The sequence below is a fragment of the Dermacentor variabilis genome, chromosome 8 (genome assembly GCF_050947875.1).
Source record: "Dermacentor variabilis isolate Ectoservices chromosome 8, ASM5094787v1, whole genome shotgun sequence".
Taxonomy (NCBI): Eukaryota; Metazoa; Arthropoda; class Arachnida; order Ixodida; family Ixodidae; genus Dermacentor; species Dermacentor variabilis.
This window is the reverse complement of record NC_134575.1, coordinates 21186159-21192158: the sequence shown is the minus strand read 5'-3', so window position 1 is coordinate 21192158 and position 6000 is coordinate 21186159.

Below are 6000 nucleotides of genomic sequence, written 5' to 3'. Positions count from 1 at the left end.
TCTTTAAAATCGATCGCAGCAAGCCGCCAGCTAAATACGCATGTAACGAAAACATGTAATAGCTTGATCGCTTATACCTTTGCAGACGAACTAAACATGCGCTGCACTTTTCTAGTACGGTTCAGAGGAAAGCGGAGTACCATTTTTCAACACCAATGTAGTCCTCAATTTTTTAAAATGAGGTTGTCCTACATGTTATGAGCCCAATAAATTCGCAGCGCATCCTCTTTCCAGAGGATGCCGCTGTGATAGTTGTTCTATATAGCACATGGCTCCAGGCCTTTGTGTCGCAAGGGCTCTGGCGAGGCCATGGTGCTCTAGCGAATTTCAGAAACTTATGCAATATTTAATATCGTATCATTATTTTGAAATGCACATCAATGCTCATAGTAGGCGTCATTTTTCATCCCATAATTTTATTACACGTACATTTTACACACTTTACAGCGACTATATTTTAGGCCCCTTTACAGCCACGTCACATAAAACTCCATAGAACCCGTCACTCCATTGCGAAATCATTAACACTTGCATGGCGCTCTTTGGCCATACCTGGCCCTTGCGCAAATAAAAACCACACATTCATTCATTCATTCATTCATTCAAAAACTGGAGAATGTGCTTGGCGTTCTCGGTACGCTCATGTTGCAAAAAAAGACTATGATAACGCATTTGTGTGGATCTAATACGTAGGTCCGTAAGTGAAGCAAAAATCTGGTCTGCTTTTACACTGCTGTTTCAATAAATAAAACAAAAACGAAATAAAATATGGTGCCTTGACATATGAGAATGCAGTAATTTCGTCACTCTTGCTTAAACCAAGCATTGTCTATTTTAGCATACTTTTTTAAAAGCAGATCTTTCATATTGCACTAAGGACTACAAGAACGAGAAAAGCGAGCCCCATAATACCACCGCATACTGCATCATTGATAGTATGATGTAATATTGTGTAACTCTGGCGGACACAGTAAACAATATGCATAGAAATTGCAGTATTTCAGAGCAAACGTATTGTCTACGAGAGTTGTCAATAAAACAGCACGAAACATTCCGTGTTTTACCAAAAATTCAGGTTACATAAGGTATTAGGTACCTGTAGCGACCACTGCGAGAGAACAGAAGAAATGGAGTACCTGTACATACCTCGTAAAGCTGAGCTCGAAAGCAGAACAGCGTTTTTTTTTTGCAATGTTAGGCTATAGGAATTTAAGATTTCTCATTTGCGGATGTTCGTATTGAAAAGGAGATGTAGAATTTTCATATTCAAAACATCTTGATATTCGCAATGTTGTAACTATGTCGCAAGGTATGATAAATATACAGGAGACTCCATCTAACGAAAATGCCGTCGTTATTGCGATTAGCCTTGAAGCTGTGTAGCCACACACTATATTGTCTATGGCGAAAAGAGTTATGTAGGAGGCCGGTATGTCTGCCAGCCTCCGTTTCCAAATTTATGAATGGACTAAAGATAAGTAAAAGTTCGACCAAATTTATTTATAAAACCCCAAGTTTCAGCTATTTCTTTAGCACCCGACGTGGTTGCTCAGTGACTATCGTGTTCGGCTGCTGAGCACGAGGTCGCGGGATCGAATCCCTGCCACGGCGGCTGCATATCGATGGGGGCGAAATGCGAAAACACCCGTGGTGCGTAGATTTAGGTGCACAATAAGGAACCCCAGATGGTCAAAATTTGCGGACTCCTCCACTACGGCGTGCCTCATAATCAGAAAGTGGTTTTGGCACGTAGAACTCTGTAAATTTAATTTTAATTTCTTTAGTTCAGTTGCCGCGCATCTTGCAGACGTTTATTTATTTATTTACATGTACTCTACAGGCCTTCGAGAACCAATATAGAGCCACTCGATTTCCACCACATTCAACTATCCTTATTTTCATTCATCACCAATTGTCATGGCGCTCTTGGCCATTTCTGGTCCTTGCACCAAAAAACAATAACCATCAATCAAGGCCTTCGAGAAGGCGTTGTGCAAGGGGGGAAATACGGTAACATATTAGCATGGAAGCTGGAAAAAGAAACATCAGTATAGTGAAAGGAATATGCAAGCAACATGGAAAATTATTGCGACATTAGCAAATACATATGTTAAACAATAACAATGAAAGGTAAACACAATAACATAACAGCATAATGACACTATACAAGTTTTTGCATGTATACCGTAGTAAAAAATTAGGACCACTGAAACTATTTTATTGACATGTAGCAAAATGCAGGAAATAAATTAAAACAAGTCAAGACGTGTTAGATGGTTGAAACGACATATTGATCGATTAGAAGATTGCGAAATGCGCTGTTTTTACATTGTTTAGGCACACATGTGCCGAATGCGTGCCTTTCATTCAACGCGGAACGCGGATAAGCTGCGTGTTCTAGCGTTGCAGCCATGAAGTCTTGATGAGGAGCGTATATGTGCATATGCTGATACCAGTCTGTCTAACATATAAGACGGAAAATCAATTTATCCGAGCACCGTCGAAATTTTTAAAGTATTCATTTTGTCATTAAAATCAACATGTACCCATTGGTACACAACAATCGGCCCATGTTTGCGGCAACGAATTTCAATGAAGAGTGGCATTGTGTAACCATGTAACAGGCTGGCTAACCATGTGTCACATACCCAGTGCCCCAAGATGTTACAATGAATGGTTTGGGAGCCCGGTTCCTTCAGTGCAGCAGCCTCATCATGTATTCATTAAACAATGGGCCACTCAAAGAATCAAGTTGGAGGAAAATGTATCAGCTTATCTGTGACATATACTATGCCGCAAGCATCTAGGTACTTCTCAGCGTTCACTTATCCCCACGAAAGGCTTCTTGCTGTCTTCGTGGTGATCCGCAAAGTTCCGATATTTCTATGTCGCCTGCACACAAAGCGGGTGGAACTCCCTCTTCCTGTCTGAAAATGTTTGGAGGGTTTTCAATGTAATGCTTAAGAAAAGAGAGAAACTTGCTGATTTCTTGGGCGTGCTTTTGGCTATGACCTTGAGTTGAGTTCGGCAGCATTGCTTATTTACTTTACGGAATGACAGGGGGATAACTCTACCTCCATGCATTTAAGTATCCTTCCGTCTAGACCTATTAGTGCGAACGTGGGCCGCTGCTTACTAAAATTTCAAATGGTTACACCATCGGCTTGCTGTGCTAAAGGAAAATAACCGCAGGGGCATTTTGAGTCATGAGTGTGTGGCAATGTTTAGATATGTGCCGCCTTCAACACACCTCGTTCCCTATATAAGTGGGACATCGTATGTACCGCACTTAAACGGAACTGTTTAATGCCAAATAGAAGCACTGCTTTGCATTTGATTTGCATTTGCATTTGGTCTGTGCGTGTCTTCACTAAAACATTATGATGCCAATTTGCAATTTTACGATCATGAAAATTCGGCTGAACTGATCTATCGAAGACTATCTACTGACAATTTCATGAATTTTTTTGTGCTGCTTGGAATCAACCACATTCCAAGCAATTTCCTGAAGGGCATTAGCCTGATGCTTTACTAGGCTGCGCTAGAAATGCACTGGGTTTGCGCCAGTTTTATTAAATGTTCTCGAAGCCAAAGTTTAAGTGAACTGTGCTCCGGATGCCTTGGTGATGTGTCGCTTCTCAATAAAAATCTAGCCAACGTGGATCACTCTATGTCACACTGAATATCACACGGTTCGCATCTCTTGGTAACGTGCCCAGATCGCTGAGTGGCGATAGCACGAAGCGCGAGAAAGGAGCCAGGCGATCGTGTGAAGTGTTTCTCAGCGTTGTCACGCACCGGCGCACCATGCATCTTGCCTCAAGATGACGCGGAGAGTTTTCATGCAAACCTGATCGACGAGTCTGGCGGCAGTACACACTTCATAGAAAATTCGTTTGAACGGTGCCAATAAGCTGTGTTGTCATATTGATTCATTGCTAAGCACATTAACCTCTATGGTCATTCAGAAACATGTTCTGTCAAATTTTTTAAACATTAGTATTATGATACTGAACGGACTTTCCGGGGTGACTCTGTCTGTCTGTCTGTCTGTCTGTCTGTCTGTCTGTCTGTCTGTCTGTCCACCTAAGTTTTGTCACCATGTATAAGCACGCCTAGGTCCCTGTAAACAAAAATGTGTCGTCCATCACCGAAAGCTTTGAGCATCAGGCTGCGCTGGTAACGGAGTATTGTTACGCGTTACTCAAAAAGGATGATGTCCATGCTAAGATTTAGCAGTACTCGAAAGCGGCCTCGAAGTACTCGAACTTAAAAAGAGGTACAAAATGAAGGTTGTGCAGGTCCACGCCCCTACGTCCAGTCATGATGACCAGGAAGTCGAAAGCTTCTATGAAACGTGGAATTGGCGATGGGTAAAGTCAAAACAAAATACACTATACTGATGGGCGACTTCAATGTGAAGGTAGGCAAGAAGCAGTCTGGAGACAAGGCAGTGGGGGAATATGGCATATGCACTAGGAATAGCAGGGGAGAGTTATTAGTAGAGTTTGCGGAACAGAATAATATGCGGATAATGAATACTTTCTTCCGCAAGCGGGATAGCCGTAAGTGGACGTGGAAGAGCCCGAACAGCGAGACTAGAAATGAAATAGACTTCGTACTCTGCGCTAACCCTGGCATCATAAAAGATGTGGACGTGCTCGGCAAGCTGCGCTGCAGTGACCACAGGATGGTAAGAACTCGAATTAGCCTAGACCTGAGGAGGGAACGGAAAAAACTGGTACATAAGAAGCCGATCAATGAGTTAGCGGTAAGAGGGAAAATAGAGGAATTCCAGATCAAGCTACAGAGCAGGTATTCAGCTTTAACTCAGTAATAGGACCTCAGTGTTGAAGCAATGAACGACAATCTTGTGGGCATCATTAAGGAGTGTGCAATGGAAGTCGGTGGTAACTCCGTTAGGCAGGATACCAGTAATCTATCGCAGGAGATGAAAGATCTGATCAAGAAACTCCATTGTATGAAAGCCTCTAACCCTACAGCTAGAATAGAACTGGCGGAACTTTCGAAGTTAATCAACAAGCATAAGACAGCTGACATAAGGAAGTATATTACGGATAGAATTGAACATGCTCCCAGGAACGGAGGAAGCCTAAAAGCCGTGAAGAAGAAACTAGGAATTGGCAAGAATCAGATGTATGCGTTAAGAGACAAAGCCGGCAATATCATTACTAATATGGATGAGATAGTTCAAGTGGCTGAGGAGTTCTATCGAGATTTATACAGTACCAGTGGCACCCACGATGATAATTGAAGAGAGATTAGTCTAGAGAAATTCGAAATCCCTCAGGTAACGCCAGAAGAAGTAAAAAAAGCCTCGGGAGATATGCAAAGGGGGAAGGCAGCTGGGGAGGATCAGGTAACAGCAGATTTGTTGATGGATGGTGGACAGATAGTTCTAGAGAAACTGGCCACCCTGTATACGCAATGCCTCATGACCTCGAGCGTACCGGAATCTTGGAAGAACGCTAACATAATCCTAATCCATAAGAAAGGGGAGGCCAAAGACTTGAAAAATTATACACCGATCAGCTTACTGTCACTTGCCTACAAACCGTATGTACAAGCCGTATGTAAAAATACTGAAAGATATATATAGCGGCTCCGCCGCCACCGTAGTCCTCCATAAAGAAAGCAACAAAATTGCAATAAAGAAAGGCGTCAGGCAGGGAGATAAGATCTCTCCAATGCTATTCACAGCGTGTTTACAGGAGTTATTCAGAGACATGGATTGGGAAGAATTGGGGATAAAAGTTAATGGAGAATACCTTAGTAACTTGCGATTGGCTGATCATATTGCCTTGCTTAGTAACTCAGGGGACCAATTGCAATGCATGCTCACTGACCTGGAGAGGCAAAGCAGAAGAGTGGGTCTAAAAATTAATCTGCAGAAAACTAAAGTAATGTTTAACAGTCTTGGAAGAGAACAGCAATTTACGATAGGTAGCGAGGCACTGGAAGTGGTAAGGTAATATATCT